General features: G+C 37.3%; 1 protein-coding gene across 1 annotated transcript in view; it reads right to left on the reverse strand.

The window, feature by feature from the left end:
* Positions 1–24,994, reverse strand: part of CDK14 (cyclin dependent kinase 14) — a 733,148-nt gene that overhangs the window by 698,658 nt on the left and 9,496 nt on the right. The window lies entirely within an intron of this gene.

The raw sequence follows: 24,994 nt of genomic DNA on the forward strand, positions 1-24,994 counted from the left end.
CACAAATGCAAAACACCTTACTAACTTGTAGGACACAAAACCCATTCACCTCACAAACCCTATAAGTGATCACTCTTTTTTTTTTCTTTTTTCATATCCAGTCTGCGTAGTCAAAGCAAAGTTACAGTGGTGAGGGATAAGTGACAGTGGAAGGAGTAAATCTGTTCCAACTTGACAACCTCCATTTCCTCAACTTTAAAATGAAGATGTGCCTAAAGTTAGCTCACTTACAAGCACTACAAGCCTCTCTCCGATCATTCTCCAGGGATCTCAGGATCATGTGGACAGAGGACAACACAAATAGCACAAGCAGAACCACCCTGATGATGTATGTTGTGAGTAACAGAGGGAGCAAGGAGCAGAGAAAGTAGAGTGCTAAAAGATTTATACACACGATCTCATTCATTTTCCCAAAAAGATGAATTGTTGTTGGTAGAGATTATGATCCTTTTAGAGATAAGGAAAAGGAGACTCAAATTCCAAAGCTCCATTTCCTGTGCCTTTGGAGGAAGTGGAGAGATAGAGAAATCACACTTAATGATGCACAGGGGCAATTCCTGACTGTGCTCAGATAAGTTCCTTGGCAATTCTCGAGGGAGTATATGTGGTGCCAGGCAACAAACAGGGATCAGCTGCATTTGAGGCAAACCCCTTGACCCTGTTGGAATGGATATTTTTGACATAGTATGTTCTTAAGTAATTTTATAATGTTTCTCAAGTAGTTTTTAATAGGAATAGTGATTTCATAGTAATAGATGGGATTGCAAATTTAGTTATAGGCTGCAATTTCAAGGTAAGAAAGACTAGGCCCAAGAAGACAGCTGATTCCTGGAGCCATACTGTAAATCACAAGGACATTCCAATGCTTTTCATCCTAGAGACACCTTGATGGGAGGGGAGAGAGGTGGAACCAATTGACTATCTTACATTCCAACATAACATTCCAACATGGGGATGCCTTGATTTCCGCAGAGGGCAGATGGCCCTTGAAGATTAAGGAGGAATAATTGCACACAGTCACTAAAAAAGGAATAACATATAGATGGCACAATACGTATAGAATAGGGTAAAATCTAGTTTAATACTATTCTTGCTTCCATCACTGGCTTGCCTGAGGTAGAAACATGGGATCCCAGACTCCCTCCTCCCAACAGCCCAGTACCTTCAACCTGATCACATGGGGCACCTCTGCCCTGCTAGCATGAGGCCCTCCCAGGCCAAATCAGTACACATCTAAAGATCACCAGGAAGTCCTACCCATATCACAAAAATACCATCAGGATGAGGAGGGCTGGAATTAATGATGTCATGAAGGGGCTGGAATCGCACCTTTTCCTGAGATTTTTATCGGTGATTTCAAACTGTAACACTTACATGTAACCAATGAAATGGTTCGATTTGTGTGCTCTTTGCCTTATGATTTCTTTTAAATACTTGTATGTTTGAATGCTTGGGGTCTCACCATAGACTGAAAATCCTGCTGTGCCAGGAATCTATGGTGGACCCAGAGCACTCTGTGATTTGATAAACCTGCATTGCCACTTTCATCCCTGAAGGTTTGTGGTCTCTGATTCAGGTATTGGCCTTCCCTAAACCCCAGGCATCCCCAGGCCCCAGTTCCTTGAAAACCTCTCCCCCCCCCTTCCAGAGTCTGGGCATCCCTGAACCTTGAACCTTCCTTGGTACAAGGCTTTCATTCACTTTTAACAGACCCTATGCTATCTCTCACACCAGCATGTTTGTGCTTTGGCTCATCACTGCAGCAGAGCATGCTCACAGAAGAGAGGTTTTACCACCTAAATGTACAGACTGACTAGCACAGCAGGCACCAATGACTTTAATCACTCCAAAATAAAATTAATTCTGAAGAATAATGTCCAGCCCATTAACCATTAAATAAATTCCTGTGCATCAATCCCCAAAGTGAAGATCCACATGGATGCTCAAAATGGTGATAGAGGGTCCAGTAAAACATCATTAATAGAATTTTAGTTTCTGATTGAACAAAAATACAATTGACAACATCTTGCCAATGTGCTTATAGATATTGTTACACAAAAATTTTATAAGCTTTTTGTTTGTTATTTTGTGTTTGTTTTTTGTTTTGGGGACACACCCAGAGATGCTCAGGAGTTACTCCTGGCTATACACTCAGAAATTGCTCCTGGCTCGGGGGACCATATGGTACACAGGAGATCGAACCAAGGTCCGTGCTGGGTCAACTGCATGCATGGCAAACGCCCTACTGCTGTACTATCTCCCCAGTCACAAAAATTTATAGTCTTTTAAAAGCAAAGACATATCAAGAAAATAATAAAGTTTTTCTGTTCGTAAATCTAAGATTTCTTCAAACAGGGTCAGGAAGAGAGACTAGAATTAAGGCACTTGCCTCATATGTAGTAGATACTGGTTCAATCACAGACACCATATATGATATCCTCAGGCTCTGTCAGGAGTGACTCCTGAGCATTAATGTGGGCCCCCCTCAAAAAAGTTCCTCAAAATACTTTGAATATTTTTTTGTTTGGGGGGCATACCCAGCAATATTTCAGGATTATCTCCTGGATCTGCAATCAGAAATTACTCCTGGCAAGTTCGAAGTGCCAGGGATTAAAATCAGGTCAGCCACATTCATGGTACATGCCCTACCCATGATTCTATGCTCTAGCTCCTCAATAATTTGAAAATAAGTGGTTCTCTCATACACACTGCTAAAAATTATTAAAAAAAAACAAACCCTTCGCACCATACTTACTACAAAAATCTAGCTATGGATCCTTTGGTTATTAAATATCTAAAGAAGTTGAAATAATCAACTTCTTGATGGGTCATTAGTAATGTTTGTATTGGGGGAAAATAGCAGCTTTTGGAGCCAGAGAGAACATGGAGGCAGGGTGTTTGCCTTGCATGCAGAAGGATAGTGGTTCGAGTCCCGGCATCCCATATGGTCCTCTGAGCCTGCCAGGAGCAATTTCTGAGTGTAGAGCCAGAAGTAACTCCTGAGTGCTGCTGGGTGTGACCCACCCCCCCAAAAAAAATAGCTGCTTTCATTTCTTGCAAACATCAAACGAAAACAAAAATGACAAAATAATTTCATAAAATACTACAAAGTAGTATATAAATTGTCATTTTCAGATGATACAATTATATACCTGCAAAATGAAATAGAACCCTGTGGAAAAACACCAAAGCAAACAGAGTTCTGTAAAATAAAAAATAAATAAAATAAATATATGAAACCCTATAAAAGGAGAAATAATAAAAACTGATACTCATTTTTAGTTGGCAATTTATTTTTAAACTTATTACGTGTGTATGCTGGGTAATACCCACCACACATGAGATATGCTTTTTAATCACTGAAAAAAGTCTTGGTCAGTAAGCACTTTTTTTTTTAATGTCTCAAAATAACATCAATGACAAAATTTTAAAATATAAGTCACAAAGGTTAACAAAACTATGATACTTTAAAAGAATATCCTCAGAAACTTTAGAGGTTTGGGGGGAGGGGAAAAGGGAGAATTTTGGTCATACACAAAATTTTGGGTCATACACAGTGGTGCTCAGGGCCTAATCCTGGCTCTGAGTTTAAAGATCATTCCTAGCAGGACTCCAGAGACCATATGGGAGTACTGGAGATTAAGCCCAGATCAGCAGCATACAAGGGAGGTTTCCTACTTGCTGTACTATCACTCTAACCCCTAGACTTTATTTTAGTTTATTTTTACTTTCTTTAATCCAGAAATAGGAAATCATACTAGAGTTCTCAATTTTAAAAACATGTTTATTAATGCATCATGATTGATAAAGCTTTAGAAATATGTATTTCTAAAATTCAATATTCTATTTCCAAACCAACCACAACTAGGAGAATCTCTTCACCAAGGACCCAAGGGCCCCCTATTCCTAACCACCTCCTTAGCAAACTTTTTTCCCCAAAAATTTATTTATTATAGTTTGGGTCACAGGTTTACAGGAATATTGATGCTTATGATTTTGATGTACATAATTGCCTTACCTCCACACCACCAAAATGTCTAAGACCCTTCAAAAATTTTTTTAAAAAAACAATTACTTTCATAATATGCTTCAAGAGGGGAGAAACCCTGAATCTCTTAGGCCACGGAAATTCCCTTTATTCCCCAATACTTACTGTGGGGGTAACACCAAACCCTGCCACTCCAGCACTCCTTTTTCTTGTTTTGTTTTGTCTGTTTTTAATATTTATTTTCCTTCTCCTTTTTCTTCCACTTTTTTCTCTCTTTTTCACTCATGTGGATATTATTTGGTTTTTTGTTTTGTTTTTTTTTTTTATTTTTTTGCTGGGTGCATTTTCCTTTTCTTTCTTTTTATTTTCTCTTATTTTTTCTTTTATTGGTATTTGCTTCCAAATTTTTCCTTCTCTTTTCCTTATCCTTTTTTTAATCTCCAACAGAATCACATAACTTGAATCATTCAGCTTCATAAATTGAGGGGGAGGGGGGAATGATACCAGGACCAGACATATGAACATGTAGTGAAAATAAAAAATGATCAGACTTGAACACCAAACCCAAAGTCAATGAAAACAGAATAGATACCCAATCTTCAACAAGCTGTAAAGTGGAGACCAGTTACACTAGTATTCTGGGCGGTAAATGAGGGAGATATGGGATACATGCTGGGAACAGGGGTAGAGGGAGTACAATACTGGTGGTGTGAATGCCCTTCATTCATTGTCACTATGTACCGTAAATAATTCTGTGAAAGATTTGTAACATACTTTGATCACAATAAAAATGTATTAAAAAACAATTACTTTCATAATCTTTGTGATTTGCATTTTATATCTGTTATTAATGTTACTTTTTTATTTCTAAAATACTTTTTAAAAAGTAAACTGGTGACCAAGATGTAATTTTTCCATATCATTTGTAGTTTTATTTTCAAAAGTGTCCAGGTTTTATTTTATAATGTTAATAAATGTAACAATCTAAAAATAAATAGTAAAAATTAAATTTTTTCTAATGTAATATTTGAACAGAGTAATGACTTTAATCAAATTTCTAGTCTTCTTATGTGTCAAATGAGTTATTAAAAATGAGTTTAACATATCAAGAAGTAGTCAAAGAACAATACTTTTCAGGATAATTGTACCTTAAATTGAAAAAATGCAGGTATTAGGACAGGAGCAACAGTATAGCAGATTAGGATTGCCTGGCATGCACCCAACCCAAGTTTGATCACCGACATACCATATGGTCCCCCGAGGCCACCAGAAATAAAATTCCTGAGTGCTGCTAAGGGTGGCCCAAAAACAAAGAAACAAGCAAACAAACATATATACACACACGCTCATGTACACAGGTAATACAAGTAAAATATTCACCTCACGCTGATGATGGATCTCAGAAGCAAAAATGGCCTAATGGAAATGGAAACTAGTTAGAGGCTCTTATAGGAGTTAAATGCTCCCCAAACAAATAGCAGGAAGGGCTGGCCAATACATTCATTTTCTAAGTAAATATTAACTTAATGAGCTTGGTGACGGAAAAATGATGCTGCTCTTAAGATTTTCGCTTCTCTGCTCCTTCTCATCAGGAAAAGGAAAAAAAAAGAAAAAGAAAGGAAGGAAGGAAGGAAGGAAGGAAGGAAGGAAGGAAGGAAGGAAGGAAGGAAGGAAGGAGGAAGGGAAGAAAAAAGGAAGGAAGGAAGGGAAGAAGGAAGGAAGGAAGGAAGGAAGGAAGGAAGGAAGGAAGGAAGGAAGGAAGGAAGGAAGGGAAGAAAAAAGGAAGGAAGGAAGGGAAGAAGGAAGGAAGGAAGGAAGGAAGGAAGGAAGGAAGGAAGGAAGGAAGGAAGGAAGGAAGGAAGGAAGGAAGGAAGGAAGGGAGGGAGGGAGGGAGGGAGGGAGGGAGGGAGGGAGGGAGGGAGGGAGGGAGGGAGAGAGAGAGAGAGAGAAAGAAAGAAAGAAAGAAAGAAAGAAAGAAAGAAAGAAAGAAAGAAAGAAAGAAAGAAAGAAAGAAAGAAAGAAAGAAAGAAAGAAAGAAAGAAAGAAAGAAAGAAAGAGAAAGAAAGAAAGAAAGAAGGGAAGGAAGAAAGAAGAAAGATGGGAAGGAAGAAAGAAGGAAGGAAGGAAGGAAGGAAGGAAGGAAGGAAGGAGGCAGGAAGGAAGGAAGGAAGGAAGGAAGGAAGGAAGGAAGGAAGGAAGGAAGGAAGGCTAAAATACACACACACACACACACACACACACACACACACACACACACACACAATTGTCTAGTTCTGAACCCAGCTGGGACCAGAGAAGAATTTAAGGCCTGGTGGTGTATGTAGTGCAGTGAGAGAGTTCCTTCCTGGCATGTCTGGGGTAAAGAGAGGGAGCCTAAAGGCCCTACATCACCAATTGTGATCTCCAACACTGCCACTTGACCCCTAGTACTACAACAAGTGTAAAATCCCTAAAACAAGAAGGAGGCAGACATTATTTTCAGGCTTTTCTTAAATCTAAAACCACATTTTTAAGCACCACTCTCAAGTAAATGTAGACTACAGAGTAAATCAAACAATATTTATGTCAAAACTAGTCCATGAAATGCAAAAAGGCAAGTTAAGTCCTTTTTGTAAGGACCCTATTTCTGCTATCCTTTGCAGAACAGAGTACTTGACCTTCTGCTTGCTGCTCCACCACCCTAAATGAGGCCAGTTTCTAACTGACATCATTGGGATCACTGGGCCTATTTTGACTGAGAAGCAGAGCCCCTCCCTACAAGGTTTGTCCCAGCCAAGCATAGCCATAGGGCCTATGCCAGAGCTCCTGAAGTGCACAGCCCCATAAGCAATTGCACAACAGATCTACTTAATAAATTACATGCTGCTCAAATTATTCTCCCTGTCATTCTATGAGGACAGGTAGAGAAAGCAGAGAGAAACCTCCATCTTAATATCTTAATCAGCCAGCATCTTCCAGAGGTCTAGCACTATACTACTAGCACAGCAACAACATTAGAAACCCAATAGGGAAAACATTCACCAGCTCCACAAGTTCAATGAGTTAAAAACAAGTATCACTGAAGACATAAACAACACCAATACAATGTTAGACTGTGTTTTCAGTGATGCTATGAAGATGTTCAATGACTTTTAAATAAAATAGCACAGGCAAAGCACAAGGAAGTATCAGAGTCAAAATGAAAATATTATTACACTCAGTAATGCTTAAAACAAAGAACATGATAGATAATATTCTAAGAAGTCAGTAGCTCTGAACAACAGAAAAACAAAACCTTTGCAGGACAGGTTGTTGTTTCTATAAAACATCTGTAGCTCCTGCCTAAAAATTGGCATTTCTTCTTCCTTTGCCCACAGCAATCAAGTGCCAGAAAAGAAAAATGTCTGCCACAGTAGAAGGAAGGTACAAGTCACTAGACCCAGTAGCTGGGGCAAAAAGGGGCTTGGAAGAAAGATCACTGGGTGACAGTTGAAGCATTTGCTCCAAACAAAAGGACCTGGTAGTCTCCACCCAAAACAGGTAGTTTTGGGAAAGGGAAAAAAGATAAAATTAGGGGCCAGAGATATAGAACAGTGGCAGTTTGCTTGTCTTACATGCAGCCAACTTGGGTTCAGTCCCCAGCATCCCATATGGTCCCTTTAGCACTGCCAGGAATGATTCCTGCTAAGCCCTGGGTGTATCTGTGTGTGATGTAAGACAATAAAGAGAAAGAACAAGCTAAAAAGAAAGAAAACTCAGTAATAATGGAAGAGCAGCCAACCGTGGTTCATCTCCAGTACCACATGTTCCATTCAAACAGTGATGGAAAATTCTTTTCCATAAACAAGCACAGACTGTGAACAGCACACAAGCACCAAGGTGTGACCCAAATTAATATACTTTTCTGCATAGGGAGGAGGAAGAAGCAAGAAAATTATATATATATATAAAATTATATATATATACATATAATTGGTCTGTTTTTCTCAGCAACCTTCCTATCTATAAAAGGGCATACTTGATATGCCGTGTCTTTTCCCATGTCCCTCTAAAATCCTCTTTGTTTATAAGATGTACAGTGTGTGTGTGTGTGTGTGTGTGTGTGTGTGGTGCCCACAGTCTCACACACATGAAGTATGCACTCTGTCACGAAGGTTCAGTCCCAAGATATACATTTTTAAAAGATCTGCTCATTTTCTTTATATCTTGAACATTCACAAAGATTTCAATTGTCACAATATGACTGAAAATAAAGCTTGACTCACTCCAGGTGCACAAGCTAATAATCCAACTCCTTACAAAATAGTCAGGATTTGAAGAAAATGAATGAATTATCTGACATTTTCTGCTCAATATTAACTGTTTGACTTGTTCAAGTAAGGCAATTTATACCTGCTGTAAAATGTTCTGTTTGAACATGAGTGGCATGTTCAAAGTGTAAAGTGTAAAGTTTTAAGTGTGAAACATATACCAGAATCAATCTCTTATTATACTTCCCAGTTAGAATTAGCCTCATCTAATAGGCTCCAAACTCGTCTTTGGGCACCTAGGGTGTTGTGACTTACAATAAACAGTGCTCAGTGACTACTCCTCGCTAGATACTCTGACAACCAAATGGATTTAACCCAACATTCCTGCCTATACTCCAGCTATCACTTGGATCCTGGGTTTTTTACCTTATTATAATATTTCTACTATAAAAAGTAAACTCTAAGATGAAACAAGTCTATCCAATCCTTATCTAAATTCAGTTTTAAAAATGACAGCACAAGCACAGTTTTGATATAACCTTAAAACTCAAATCTAAAATATAGCCAATTTTAGAAAATTACTAATTTTGATCTTATAATAGTCAGCCATGTCTTTTCAATAATTTACTTAATATCCTTGGTTTCAGTTTATTCTCTATAAGAGATGAGTTGGCTGGAAAAGTATAGAGATCCACTGCAGGAATCTTTTACACTTTATACTGTAAAGTACAACCATGACTTCTAACTGCTGTTTTCCCTTCTGATTGAGCCTAGTAAAACTTAGTACATATGGGCATCCAAATCTGGACTCTAAGCGAAATTAAACTCACTAGTTAAGAGCCTTGAACAAGTCACAATTTCAATGAGCTTCAATTTCCAGATTATCCTTTTGTTAAATTCTCCACTTCTAGCATTTTCCCCATACAGAGAATAGTATAATTTTCAAAGCTGTGAGTATATTTATATACAATAGTTATTTACACTTAACACTACAACTTGTATTGCACACATTTTAATATTCCATATATATGTATACACACACACACATATATATATCATAAATATATATATATATATATAGTTTGTTTTTTGGTGTCACACCCAGCAGCTCTCAGGGGTTACTCCTGGCTCTATGCTCAGAAATCGCTTCTGGCAGGCTCAGGGGACCATATGGAATGCTGGGATTCGAATCACCGTCCTTCTGCATGCAAGGCAAATGCCCTACCTCCATGCTATCTCTCCAGCCCATATATTTTTGTAATGAGTATATTTATTTTTTACTAGCAAAATTAAAATCATTTAGTGAAAAATATGTAATAGTGAGAAAGAAACTTCTGAATCCAAGAACCAAAAAATATTTAAATGGAGGAAATGTACACATAAAGCAAAGTAAGGAAAACAAAGGAAATTTACAGAGTAAAATGAATCTTCCAAAACATTGATCATCCAATTAATGTCATTCACATGGTTTTTAATATTTTCACCTTCAACTGCAACAATTAATGTAAAAGCAGAGTAGTTTGCCTTGCAAATTAAGCACTTATTTAGTTTTTCCTTTTATGATTGCAGCAACTTTTTATGGCACATGTAACACATCATTTAGATAAAATAATGCAAACCTCTTGGGGAAAATTGTGAGCTCAATTAGGACATGTGGAGAAGACCATATGTTACCAAGACTTTTGAACAGCTGAACCCCAATATCTAATGATCCAAGGACACTCATTTATAAAATTAAATAATCGGCTTTTTAGAAGAATATAGTCAAGCACTGCACAACATTCTCCATCATATGCACTTGAAAATATGCATCTGAAAATTTAAAATAAATGTACTATAACTAAAAAGCACTAATTCATGCCTTGAAAGATGATCACTCATATACAATTTTACTTTATTAATCTTACTTCTTTATGTTTATGTTGCTATTTTTTTCCATGAAAGAGAGATAGTAGACGGGGTAAGGCAATTACATTGCCTACAGCCTATCCAAGTTCAATCCCCAACATCACATATGTTCCTTGAGAACAAGCAGGAATAATCCCTGAGCACAGAGTAAGAAGTTAAGGTCTGAGCACAGACAAGTATGACCCAAAAACCTCACCTCTATAAAAGAAGTTTAAAAAGGGCCCACCAGAGAGTAAACAGATAAGGTGCTTGACTTATATGCAGCTGAACCAGGTTTGATCTTCAGTATCCCATATGATACCTCCGCCTTGCAAGAGGTTACACCTCAACCAGGAGTCACCCTGATCATTTCAGCATATTACCCAATGCCCCTAAAATTTTTTAATAAAATAAAAATATATTCTTATTCACTTTTGTCTATTTTGAATAATTTCCTAGCTTCTTCTTTACTAAATATTTCTGTAGTTCTTTAGCATAAAATATTTGAAAAAGTTATATGATGATAATGAATGTACAATGGCACATCTATGACTAATTTGTTTTGGTCTGGCTTGATTTGATTTTGGGGTAACAGCTATTTGTGCACAGGCTTATTTCTAGCTCTGTGTTCAGGAATCACTCCTGCTGGATTGGAGGGACTATATGGGATACTACTTGGATTGGCAATGTCCTACCCACTGTACTATCTCTTTGGCTCCTGATTAAGTGTTTTGAGCCAAATACCAGCATGCACAGCATGCAAGATCTGAAGTAAGGAGCTGTTCAAAAAAAAAATCAGAACTAATGTGACAGTGCCACTAGCCTTGTTTAACTACTTTCTACACTTTCAGTAATAAGCTTTTTTAGCAGAGTAGCTCTTAACCATACTCACACACTTGCAAGTACAGCGGCAGAACACTCTTGCAATTTCTGGTGGTAGAAATGAAGAGGCTAGTACCAAAATCTTCGGGAATCATTAAGCAAACTCATCCTCCATATCCTATCACTGTTTCACAGTGCTAGAACAATCTCTTTTCTTGAAATCCCTCTCTAATAGAACAATTCAATGCCTGAGAAACCTAAATTGCAGTTACAGAACAGCCTTAAGGCAAGGAACAGACTAGAGGAACATATTTCAGCTTGTTTCCACCAAGACATATGTCACATCAATGGGTGATAGCTGGCACAATCCCATAGGCAAACTCTAGAATATGCCAAATTCCTAGTACTTAAGCTGAAATTCACTTTTTTTCTCTCCCAAAGAAGAAAATACATCAAAACATAACTGAATGATATCAATCTGCTCTACATGTTTTTAATATTATTTTCTTCTATATTTCAGCTGGTCAGAACAGAGTTGCAAAATGTTTGCAGTCTGCTACACTAAAATATAATCCCCATACTCTTGATAGAAGGCAATTCTAGACATCACACTTTATAGACATCTAACATGAGGTTTACCATTGCCTGAGAAAACACAAATAAACAAAGGGACTTATGACTCCAATACTCCCCAGGTTCTCTGTGCAATGCCAAATCTCTTTCAATATTTAGAATCTGACTTGCCAGGCTGGGCATAAAGGTGTAAAAATGAAATAAAAAAAATAAGTAAGCACTCTACCTAATGCAGTTTATGCTGGGTATTTAAAGGTTAGAATAGCTATTTAAATTAATATTAATTGCTTATTAATTATCAATTAATATTAATTAATTACAAAGGCCAGAGAGATAGCACAGTAATTACACACAAGGAGCTTATCTTATATGCAGCCCACCCAGTTCAATCCCTGGTACATTTTATGTACCCCTAAACACTACCAAAAGTAATCTCTGGGAACAGAGCCAGGAGTTAATCCTGAGCACCTATAGGTACAGCCCACCAACCTCAATTAATTAATTTGTAAACTCATTAACTGATTCAATTTTCTAAATAATTACATAAAGGGCTGATGGTCATGGTTTACATGAGAAAATTCCTAATCCCTCAGCACCTCCTGGAGTAATCCCATACCAGCACTGCTGGCTTTAGGGAAAGAAAGGAGGGAGAGAGAAAGGGGAAGAAAGGAGGAAGAAAGAAAGGAGGGGGAAGTAAAGGAGGGAGAAAATAAGGGAAGAAGAAAAATTGTGATCAGAGAGATAGTTAACAGGGGCTAAGGCACATAGCTTAACCTGGTTCCCAAAGAAATAGCCCAGATTGTAAAGAATCACCAGGAGTGCCCCCTACCTCTGAGAATCTTCGGGAGACTTCCAACATCCCCCAATATTACATTTTTTTTATTTTTGTTTTTTGTTTTTTGGGGGCCACACCCGTTTGATGCTCAGGGGTTACTCCTGGCTAAGCACTCAGAAATTGCCCCTGGCTTGGGGGGACCATATGGGACGTCGGGGGATCAAACCGCAGTTGCAATCTTTCCTTGGCTAGCGCTTGCAAGGCAGACACCTTACCTCTAGCGCCACCTCACCAGCCCCCAATATTACATTTTAATTTTTTATTTACTTTTAGTCTTATAGAAAAAAAGGTACCAATCTTAATATTTTAAAATTATCACATAATGTAGTTAAGACATTGTAAGGAAATTTCTGCCTTATTTTCAAGTCACTTATTTTTAATTTAATTTTTGGGGGGGCCCACACCCAGTGACGCTCAGGGGTTACTCTGGCTATGCACTCAGAAATTGCTCCTGCCTTGGGGGACCATATGGGTTGCCAGGTGATCTAACTGCGGTCCGTCCTAGGCTAGCGCGTGCAAGGCAGAGATGCCTTACCGCTTGTGTTACCACTCCGGTCCCTTATATATTTTTTTATTTTTTACAAATTTTTCACAGCTGTATTTCAGTAACATAGTTACAGTGAATTAGAGCTGTTCCCACCCCCCAGTATTGACCTCCCCCCAACATAATTCCCAGCATGCATACCTCCACCCTTAGCCCCCTAGACTGCTAGTGTAACAGGTCCATTTTGTGTATAGCTCATTATAGTTTGGGTCTGCTGTCAAATCACTTTTTAAATAGTTTTTTAAAAGAGGAAGCAGAAAATTAGAAATGTAGAAATAATACATTGTAATAATGTGCCGATTTAAAACAAAATAGATTTGGAATAAAATGTGTGTATTCCTTTAATTATTGTCTCTAAAAAAATTAAAGAACTTTTTCAAGATCTCTATCATGGAAACTGGAGAGATGGTAGACCAGGTAGGGCACTTGCCTTACATATGCCCAACCTGGGTTCAGTCCCCGACATTTCAGAGAATCTCACAGCACCACCAGGAGTAATTCCTAAGTGCAGAGCTAGAAGACACCCCTGAGTGTAACTTGGAGTGACCCCAAAACCAAAACATAAAAAGAAACCTATGTCATTGCTATATTCTTAGAGAGAAAAAAGAACTTCCAATATTGAGAGCACACTACTGGTTCCAATTTCTTACAATTGTTCCTTTTTTTTTTTTATAGAAAATAATAGTGCTCTAGACTCTAAAAATAATTCACTAAAAGCGTCATCCCACAGGGAAGGATCACTGAAAGAGGAATATCTTACACAAAAACAGGACTGTCACCCACTCCAGATCAAGGAGAACCAAGGTGTCAGTTTTAAGAAATTTTGTCCCAAAAAAAAAAAAAAGAAAGAAAGAAGGAAGGAAGGAAGGAAGGAAGGAAGGAAGGAAGGAAGGAAGGAAGGAAGGAAGGAAGGAAAGAAAGAAAGAAAGAAAGAAAGAAAGAAAGAAAGAAAGAAAGAAAGAAAGAAAGAAAGAAAGAAAGAAAGAAAGAAAGAAAGAAAGAAAGAAGAAAGAAAGAAAGAAAGAAAGGAAGGAACACAGAAAGAAAGGAAAGAAAGAAAGAAAGAAAGAATGAAAGAAAGAAAGAAAGAAAGAAAGAAAGAAAGAAAGAAAGAAAGAAAGAAAGAAAGAAAGAAAGAAAAGAAAGAAAGAAAGAAAGAAAGAAAGGAAAGAAGAGAAAGAAAGAAGAAAGGAAAGAAGAAAGAAGGAAGAGAAGGAAGGAAGGAAGGAAGGAAGGAAGGAAGGAAGGAAGGAAGGAAGGAAGGAAGGAAGGAAGGAAGGAAGGAAGGAAGGAAGGAAGGAAGGAAGGAAGGAAGAAGAAAGAAAGAAAGAAAGAAAGAAGAAAGAAAGAAAGAAAGAAAGAAAAGAAAGAAAGAAAGAAAGAAAGAAAGAAAGAAAGAAAGAAAGAAAGAAAGAAAGAAAGAAAGAAAGAAAGAAAGAAAGAAAGAAGAAAGAAAGAAAGAAAGAAAGAAAGAAGAAAGAAAGAAAGAAAGAAAGAAAGAAAGAAAGAAAGAAAGAAAGAAAGAAAGAAAGAAAGAAAGAAAGAAAGAAAGAAACTTTGTCCCTGGCTTAGCAGATGTCATATTCTTGTTCTGGCTCCTAGACCAAGAGACTAGCCCAATTGCAAACAAACAATTTAAAGATTTGTAGATTTTAAGTGGCTCAGACTTCAGCCAAAAGGAATGTGGGTATAACATACACCCTGTCCTTGGACCCATTTTGTATCTGGAAGAAAATCCTAAGTACTTAGGTATTTAAAAGAGACTTCCTCCATCAAAGGTCAACTTCTGCGAATGAATTCAAATCCACAAATCAAAGCACTGCCAGGAAGGGAGTGACAAGCACCCTTGCAGGCTAAAGGTAAAGGGCCCACCCCCCATCAAATCCACAGCACTCACTGAGAGCACTAGAGCTCCGCAAATGCTTTCCTTTTCTGTCTTTGGGGAATTAGAACATGAAAGTGACTAATTCTCCCAAATGTCACACATTTTGTATTTTGTGACATGTGCTTCCTCTGTGAATCTTTTCAGAGCTACCCAGACATTCTAGCCACTGTCTGGGACTAGACATAATTATGGTAATTACTTCTACCATAATTATGGAGATGGTAAGTGTGATCAAACATTTAAATAAAGGAAAACCTGAACCACTGAAAGTTTGAAGCATCTAAAAATTTCACCTAATTTCCAATGAAAGAATTAAGAAGGATGTTCTCTTTCAGTCATTCAAAATGCTGACTTTTAAAACATAATGTCTGTAGGTTTACAGATAAAAATCAAAGAACAGACTATAAACATCTAGCTTTCTTGTATAAAACAGGTTCCCTATTAACATGAATTTTATATGAACCTTCTTATATAGCAGATGTGACCTTGGTAAAATAAAATAGATGTTTTAAAAATAAAATATTATATAAAACAATATAAAGTCTCACTAAAGAATCCATGAGATGTCTCAGTATCCAACCCAAGGGCCCGAAAAGATATTTGTGTTCCTATGTTCACTGAAGCACTATTCATAATAGCCAAAACCTGGAAATTACTCAACTCTCCTAGAACAGATAAAGAAACTATGGTACAATGGAAAACTATTCAGCTACAAGAAAAAGATGAAACCATGCAATTCACTGCTACATAGATGGAACTAAAAGATGTCATGTTGAATAAAATTGACCAGAAGAAGACAGTTAAAGAATGATTCTACCATTTGTGGCATATAAAGTAACATAACAGAGAGCAACAAATTACCAACAAATTACAGACTTGAGGGCCTGGAGAGATAGCACAGCGGCATTTGCCTTGCAAGCAGCCGACCCAGGACCAAAGGTGGTTGGTTCGAATCCCGGTGTCCCACATGGTCCCCCGTGCCTGCCAGGAGTTATTTCTGAGCAGACAGCCAAGAGTAACCCTTGAGCAATGTTGGGTGTGGCCCAAAAAAACAAACAAACAAAAAATTACAGAATTGAACTAACTGGGGGCCGAAGAGATAGCATGGAGGTAAGGCGTTTGCCTTTCATGCAGAAGGTCATTGGTTCGAATCCCAGCGTCCCATATGGTCCCCCGTGCCTGCCAGGAGCAATTTCTGAGCATGGAGCCAGGAGTAACTCCTGAGCACTGCTGGGTATGACCCAAAAACCACACAAAAAAAAAAAAAAAAAAAAAAGAATTGAACTAACTGATCTACAGAACTGAGTTTACCTATAGGAGAAGGGGTCGATGGAAGGGGTAATTAGGACATTGGTAAAGGGAAGCAGGCACTCTGGCAAAAGGTGTTAGGATGGTAATATGCAATGGAACTTTCATTAACTATATTATAAATCATGATACCATAATAAAAATGATGGGGGCATTAGGGAGGATGAGAGAGAAATTGTTAACATTGATGGCAGAAAAAGCACACTGGTGAAAGTTGTATATTGTATTACTGTAACTCAATCATGAAGATCTCTATCTGTGAAAAAAAACCTGTAGTATGAACAATCTTTTTAACTATATATAACTTTTAACTATAGTGTTTAAATAAAAAAATAAATAAAATTTAAAAAGAGATTCTCCAAATAGAGTTCCCTGGCAGGAATCTCCTATTTTTTTTTATTTAAAAAATTAAATGAATAAAAATACATTCATTTTTAAGGCAAAAAGTGGTAGAAGGGGAGAAAATACCAGAATGAATCTGCTCAGGCACAACAGGATGACAGGAGCTATTCAAGACTCTTAGATAAAATTCTGAGAATAAATACATTGGAAGTTTTCTTTCTTTTTTTTATTTTAGATATTTTCAAACTTTTTACACTGCAAACTGAATGTAGATTCAGAACAAATTAAGAGTCTAACATAAAATAGTGATAAATACCTGATGCACAGGCCTTTGAACTGGAAGGCTTCCAAAAAAAGGTTGTTTGGAGCCAGAGAAAAGTTCAGGAGTACTTGTCCTGCATGAAGCCAACTCTAGTTCAATTCCCAGCACTATGTGGCTCCCTCACCCTCGAAATTTCTCCAGTGCCCACAGTCAAAAAGGAGCCACTCCTAAGCACTACCAAGCTTAACCCCATTACCCTCAAAATCGACTGTTTCAGATGGCTGGAGCACAGGAGAAAGAGAGCATCAAGACCTATTGAAGTTATTAAGATATAATAGAAAAATGATTGTTTTGAATTCAGTGTGGGCAGTTGGAATGAAAAGGACATCAAAACATATTAACATTTGATAAAGGAAAGAAGTAAGCAAGAAATAAATCACAAACGGTCTTGAAATCTAAACTAGAATTTCAGACCTCCATCTCTAGTTTAAGTATTAAGCCGGAGGATAGTATAACTTTTATTTAGATTCCAATCATTCTGATGAAACAGAAGGTAAACTATAGGCAATGGTATCAGTTAAAAGACTCCTTAAAGTTCAGCCAAAAGATTAAAAGGCTATATTCACATTTAGTAGGAATGGAGATGGTATGAGAAAATAAGAAACAAGTCAATGCTTAGATGAGAAGGTAAAAAGGATTTTAGGACAGTGTCAATTAAAATATAATGTGGCTGAAATATCATCTAGCCCCTAATATAGGAAGCATAAAATAAGCAGATTTAGGAAAGAAGGGATCATAATATTTTTATATGCTGGGTTCAGGATGACTATGATATACAAAAGCAGAAAGATATTGTGGTTATGAGGATATCTGCATGTGATGTTCATAACAGAGAGCTGAGTCACTCATAATGAAATAGCTAAAACAAGGGATAGACAAACCATTTGCAGAAAGCATGAAAAATGATCATAGAGACAGTGAGTTTCCATTATGATGAAAGAAAGGGGAGAGACCTATACTTACTCAAAGCTTAGAGGTGGTCAAAAAAGGGAGTTTGGAGAAAATAATGATAAAAAGCCTGAAGGCAAGATGTTATTTCCTATTAATTATATCTAATATTTTAAAAAGTGGGATGCTGTTATAATTGAATTGTACCCACAAAATTTTTATTTGCTATAGTTATTTCCCCAATATGTCTGAATGGGATCTTACTTGGAAATAGGTCAAGGCAAATGTAAGTGGCGGAACTCAAATGAATTCCATTTTAGGTTAAAGTGAATCTTCCAATCTAGCATGACTGAAGTGCTTATAAAAATGGGGAGTTATGAGACCATCATTGAGGGAAAAGCATATGAACACACAGAGAGAAGATAGCCGATAAGCCAAGGAAAGCTGCCTGGGCCAGCTCCTTCCTTCCCATCTCTCAAAAAAAGTAACTCCACTGACACGCTGTGTTTAGATTTCTCAACTCCAGAACCATTGATGGTGAGACATTTCTGTTGTTTAAGTTGTCTAGTGTATGACACTTAGATACAGCAACTCAAAAAACTGTATAGAGTAGAAAGATATGCACTACAAGAACAGAGGAGTAGGGTGGGTTGGTGAGCAGAAGATTAGAGAGGAGCAGAAAGGTTTGTGCAGAAAACAGGCCAGGAATACAGTGCCACATTGCACTTCTGCCTGCTAAGACTGGAGATGATAAATTTATTTATAGAGTGATTTTCTCAAACAACTCTTGGCAGTCACTGGCTTAGAGAAGAAAAGATGCCAGGTCAAAATGGAGGGCTGGCAGAGAAGATGACAAGCTGAGAACACAGGGATAGATAAGGCCATTGAGGATACCAACAAAGCAGTGATGTGCCAGAATTGAACAAAGAAGGAAAGAAAGGTTGGGAGAAATGGGTCCTGGACTGGAAGAATAGGATAGGGTAGGTGGTGTAGTGTTCATCTAGAAACTGGATGCCAGAAAAGAAAGAGATGGGGTGGGGTACATCAGGTGAGAGCTTATGAAGGAAAAAGTTCAATAGGGATTTAATATTTTACATTTGTGATGGTGCCAGTGAAATGATCCAGTTTGCCATATAAATTTATATTTATATATATTTACCACATATATATTTATTATATATATTATTATTGTCAATATTATATATTTTATATATATTTTCCAGATATATATAAGAAATAGGCCATTAAAAGAAGTAGAAGCTAGACCTATATTACAATACATGTATATTTTATTCACACCCATACTCTGAGACTATCAACACAGATGAAGATGATTTTTTTGTTTGTTTGCTTTAGTTTGGAGGACACACCCAGTGCCAAGGAAATTGCAATGCTGAGGGATCAAACCTGGGCCTCCTGCTATACAAAACATGTGCTCAGTCTGTTGAGCTCTCTCTGTCTCTGTCTTTCTGTCTCTCTATATATCTCTCTATAGCTATATCTCTTTATTTCTCTCTCTCTCTTTCTCTCTCTCAAATCCCAAGGTTCAAGTTCTCATACAATCAAATTTAAAACTTAGAGTCATGGAGCTGAAGTAATAGTACAGTGGATAGGGCATTTGCTCTGCACACAGCCAACATGGGTTCAATCACCAGATTCCATATTGAGTTCCAAGCACACCTGGGTGTAATTCCTGAGTACAAAGCCAGGAGTGACCCTTGAACATCATTGATCATGGCCCAACCCCTTGTCAAAATCAGAGTCTAAACTAAGGAGAAGCTCATCAATCATGGTCACATACCATGTAAGCACAAGTGTCTGAGATTGATTGTCAGCACTACCAGGTATGATTATGTTGACTCCCAGCATACTAGACCTGAGGAGCAAATGCACCACTTTGCCAAACAAGAACATTGAAGCACACCACCTGGTTACCCAAGTATTGTGAAGAATTCCAAGGGATCCCCAACACCTTTACTCTCCCCATAATATCCTTAAACTCCCTCAAAAAAAGTGACAGCTGCAATTAACTTCCTAGGTATTATAAATTTGTGCAAAATAATTTGTACAAATAAAATTTGTACAAAATAATATGGCAACAATAACAACAAAACCATAGACTAAAACCTGTGATTAATTCTATTGCCTCTCTGTATCCCTCAACCTAGATTCTATACCATAAACAACTAGAACTCTTTAGTATTCAAAGGCTTACTTCATTTGCTGAAATTTTATATTTCTCACTAGTCATTCATTCAATACTTTATTTGCTAATTCTCTGACAAAAACAGAGATCTAAGTTAGACAGAGTTGTCTAAAACTAGACAACTCAGCTTTGTCAAGTAGCACAAAAACAATCCCAGAATTATTGTGACTTTAGTTTTCTAAAAAAAAATGTTTTAATTTTGTCTTTATTTTTTGTTTTGGTACACACACCAGCCAGTGTTCAGAAATTACTCCTGGTTCTGCACTCAGAAATCACTCCTGTGGCTGGAGTGATAGCACAGAGGTAGGGTGTTTGCCTTGCACACAGCCAACCTGGGACAGACCCAGGTTCAATCCCGGCATCCCATATGATCCCCCAACCTTGCCAGAAGCGATTTCTAAGTACAGAGCTAGGAGTATTCCATGCATACCGCTGGATTTGGCCCAAAAAAAAACAAAAAACAAACAAGCAAACAAACAAAAAAAACACTCCTACCAACCTCAGGGGACAATATGGATGCTGAGGATAGAACCTCAGCCACATTGCTGCAAGGCAACTCCCTTCCCACTGTGCTATTGTTCTGACCTCAAGTTTTCTGAATCTTTTTATACATGTGTATTTTTTTTAATTTTATTTTATTAAAACAATTGTGATCTACAGCGTCCTTTATAGTTGAATTTCAGACATAAAATGAATCAGGGCCAATCTCACCACCAGTGTCAAATTCCCTCCACCAATGAACCCAGAGTGCATCCTATACCACCACCCTTTGACCTCTGGCCTGCCAGTATAATGGGCTCTTTTAAGTTTAGATTGTTAAAGTTTAGATCCCTTGATTCTATATTATTTACATTTAATTTGAGCTTTGTGCTTCCAATTTTGAAAAGGTTTTCTATGTGGTAATTTGACACGTGGAGAGAAAACTAAGTATTGTTATGTTAAAGTAGAGCATTAAATTTTTTAAATAAGGTTCAAAATGTTATTTCCTCAAAGGAATGGTACCACTCTAGGGGCATGCATGGTCTAGGCATTTATTTATTGAGAAAAATTATTTGTATATCAAGAAATTTCAAAAATTCTACATTATCATAGATAGGAAGTTCATATTTTCTGAACTTTCTTATCAGTGTCACTAAAAATAGGTGTTCACTTAAAAATGTAACATAAAATAACAGTCTTCCTGTATCTGCAATATGGCTTCTCCATTTGTATTTTTATAATTATTTATTTAGCTCCCTCCTATAGGCTATGGACAGTCAAGCCCAAAAGCTTCAAACTTTAAGAATTTCTGTACAAAAAACATCTAAACCAACTAAAATAATAGAATTTATAAGACATAACTTTATATTAATGACGAGTCCACCCATTTCAAATTCTCCTATTTAAGTGAGGATCCAAACATACATTGAAGGGGGGACAAAAAAATCATCCTATATTCTCTGATCTCCAAATATTATGAGCTTCAACAAAAGTCCCTATTTTAACAAAATTATTATCACCATAAATATCTGAAGTCCTCAATATTCTCAATATTTATCTTCCAAATTACCTCCTTCTCTCTACATAAGCATTAGCACATAGTTCTTGGATATAATTCCAAGCAAGTTTGAAAAACTAGCAAGAATATTTCAGCTTTAGGAACAATAAAACTTGCAAAAGAACCCATCTTTCTCTGTATGTGTGTGTGTGTGTGTGTGTGTGTGTGTGTGTGTGTGTGTGTGTGTGAGAGAGAGAGAGAGAGAGAGAGAGAGAGAGAGAGAGAGAGAGAGAGAGAGAGAGAGAGAGAGAGAGAGAGAGAGAGAGAGAGAGAGAGAGAGGTTAAAACACATTGATAGTACTCAGTACTCACTCCTGGCTCTGTACCCAGGAGTCACTCTAACAGATCTCAGGATACCATATATGGTGATAGGTGACAGGGACTAAACTCAGATCAAACATGTGCAAGGCAGGTCCCCTACACTCTGTACTACCTCTCTGGTCCCAAGATCCATTCTTTCAGTTCAAAGTCAAACATTTACTAAAGAAATAAACATTTGCTAAAGAAATAGTCCACAGGAATCAGGGTGTAGCAACTAAATCTCAGCACCAGACACTCTGGAGGAGGTCTTTTTTTTTTTTTTTTTAAGATAAGGAGCCCTTCAGTTCATAGCTACAGAGTAAGGAGAGCACTGCCACAGCTTATTGGCTGCTTAGCTAAAAAGTTAACCGAGCTCAATGTTTCACAACTGAAATATGTATTGAATTTCAAACTAAATAGAGCTCAACAATTCCAGAGAAGAAAAGAAGACCAGAAGGTTCAATGTTCTACAACTATAATATGAAGATAATCAAGTACAATAAAACTGCAACTTGATGTTGTCCATTATATAGGATTCTATTTTACATTTAGAGATGAAAGCCAGGTGATACACCATAATCTAACTGATTGATCTTATAAAAAAGAAAATTAAAGACCTGGGTAAATGAGATTACTTGCCCCAGCTACTCAAAAGTAGAGAATGAGAACCCACATGGTCAGTCACTCAGGTCAACACTCTCCTTTATTCATAAAATACCTACTGATGTTAGCCATGTGCAAAAAACACAAAGAGATCATGAAACTGAATGTAGTTAACTTTTCAAGGATTTTTTAAAGGTAAGTTTTAGCCAATATTTTTATTTTAATATGCAAATCATGTTACAGGTCCTTATAAGACATTTCAGAAGAATTTCCAAATATAACTCACCTTATATTAATAATTCTGAATTTAAATAGAATCCTTCCAGTTTTCATGCTATAAATTATTATCTCTCCTTTATAAAAGGCATGGAAAGAGTAGGTCAAATGCCACAAAAAGGGTGACTGAGGCAGGGTTTACCCCGGCATGCCTTCACTACAACTGTCTTCCCTGGCTTCTCCTGATTAGTTGAAGATTACCTGGCCTCTCTGGAACTCAATTTCTTCATCTGTCATATCATGAAGCAGCTCACATGATTTACAACATTTCTTGGAGGTATAGCATTCTGTGATTCACTGACTCAAATTAATTCTCCACTCTCAGTACACTTACGGTACTGAGGATGAAAAACACTTTGTAAAAGCAAAGGATTATTTTATCCCAAATTACAAAGCCATGAACTTTGTCTGTGCAGAAGTTTGGGTAAGAAATAGCAAGCAGTTAGGAGTTTGACATCTATAAATTTTATCAAGGGGGTCTGTAGCAACAGTACAGTGAGCAGGGCTCTTGTCTTGCATATAGCCAGTCGAAGTTCCATCATAAGTGCCCCGATATGGTTCCCAGCCAAGAGTGACTCCTGAGCATAGAGCCAGAAGTAAGTCTTGAGCACTGCCAGTAATGGTCCCAAAACAAACAAAAAAATAATTTTCATCGAGAAAATACCTAATATTTCTTTAAAAGCCAACATCACAGACACATGACAGAATAACATGCAATCATTAACAAGAGCTTTACATGAGTTTTTTTAAGCTCCTAGGCATGACAAGGAGTCATCCATGAAAACATGAGAAAATATCATGCTATAGGTTAAAAAAAAAAAAGGCAGAATAGAGAGGCCTGAGCAATAGCACAGCAGATAGGGCATTTGGTAGGGCATTTGCCTTGTATTCAGTCAACTATGGTTCAATCCCCAGGAACCCATATGGCCCCCTGAACCTGTCAAGAGCAATTTCTGAATGCAGAGCCAAGAATAAACCCTGAGTGCCACCAGGTGTGATCCAAAGACTAAAAATAAACAAAAACAAAACAAAACAAAAACAAAAAAAGGCAAGATAGAATATATGAGCTATGTTTTGTTGTTTTGTTTGAAACTTGGGGAAAAAAGTAAGAAGAACACTCAACTGTAGTTGAAGCTGGATAATAGGATTTAGAAGGTTTTTCTTTTACTTTTCCTTATTTTTCTCTTTTATGTAAGCTTAAATTGCTTCCATAATTAGAGGGGAGATTTATAAAGAGAGAAAATGCCCCATATTCTCACATTGATGTCTAAAAAGAAAGAAAACTTTCCCCAAACATCCTACCAACACTACAGAAATTCCAGAAGTACTGGAATAGTACATCACTATTACCTACTACAGACGGAGAAGAAATAAATTATCATTGCTTCAAATCTAGAATAGCTGGGTTTTTAGGCTTTGTTTCAGTAGTGCCAGTAGGGAAATCTGGCTTTGGCATCCCAGCATACAAAGTTAGAATCCAGGGACATGAAGCCCAGTGAAAAAAAGAACAGGTGCAGAAGACAAAGAAGCCAACTGTGACAGCCAAATAATCCTGGTCCCATCCATTAATCCCTGTATGGAGCAGAATGGCTCTAAGTAGACCAATCCCACTTTACAGTCAGCCACATGGTCTTGAGGAGACTTGCCAAGATCACAAATATCCTTTTCTTACTGACACACTATTGCAAGAAGAAGACAGGTAGCATGACCTTAACTACTAAACCAACAACAAAAAAACAAACAAATCTGCTTTCATTAGTCTGTGCACATGTATGTACACACACATGCATGCATGTATGCTTACACATAGCCTAGTTTACAACACAAATCAATAGTTGTGGCTTTGGTGGCAATGAAATACTTCATCTCCAGCACTTGAGAAAACTCAGTATTGTTTCTCTGATAATTTCTATTGATACTGATTTTTTTTAAATAATTGGGAAAACACAATTCAAAACTCACACTCGGAATGCTATTAGTTATATATCAACCCTCCACCACCTTACTTGAACAGGCCTTTTTGTTATTTAGTGGTAAACTGAAAAAGATGAGATCTGATATACAAAATAATATGAAAAAGCCCCTCCCATGGGAGTTGGATGGACAATATGTGGCTTCAAAACATCACATTCACACACTTAACCAGAGAAGGTCAAAAAGCAGCCATGATGCCCAAATGATCAGCAGCTCCTGTGCCCCAGGCAAATACAGCACATTTGTCTTCCCCACCTCTTCACCTCAAGAAAGTTAGTACTGAGGCCTGCCAAGGACTTTTGTTCATTTTAAATTAAAACATTTCTATTGCTAGCTACCCTAATTCATTTAAGTAATTATTTAAGATTGGAAAATTAATACCGTGTTACTAAATAAAGAGATTCCATTGCTTGCTTTATTTTTAAGGCATCCTTTTCTAAGTGCAAAGTTGGCACCTATCAACTTTACCTAGCAG

Source organism: Suncus etruscus, chromosome 1, assembly GCF_024139225.1.
Source record: "Suncus etruscus isolate mSunEtr1 chromosome 1, mSunEtr1.pri.cur, whole genome shotgun sequence".
Taxonomy (NCBI): domain Eukaryota; kingdom Metazoa; phylum Chordata; class Mammalia; order Eulipotyphla; family Soricidae; genus Suncus; species Suncus etruscus.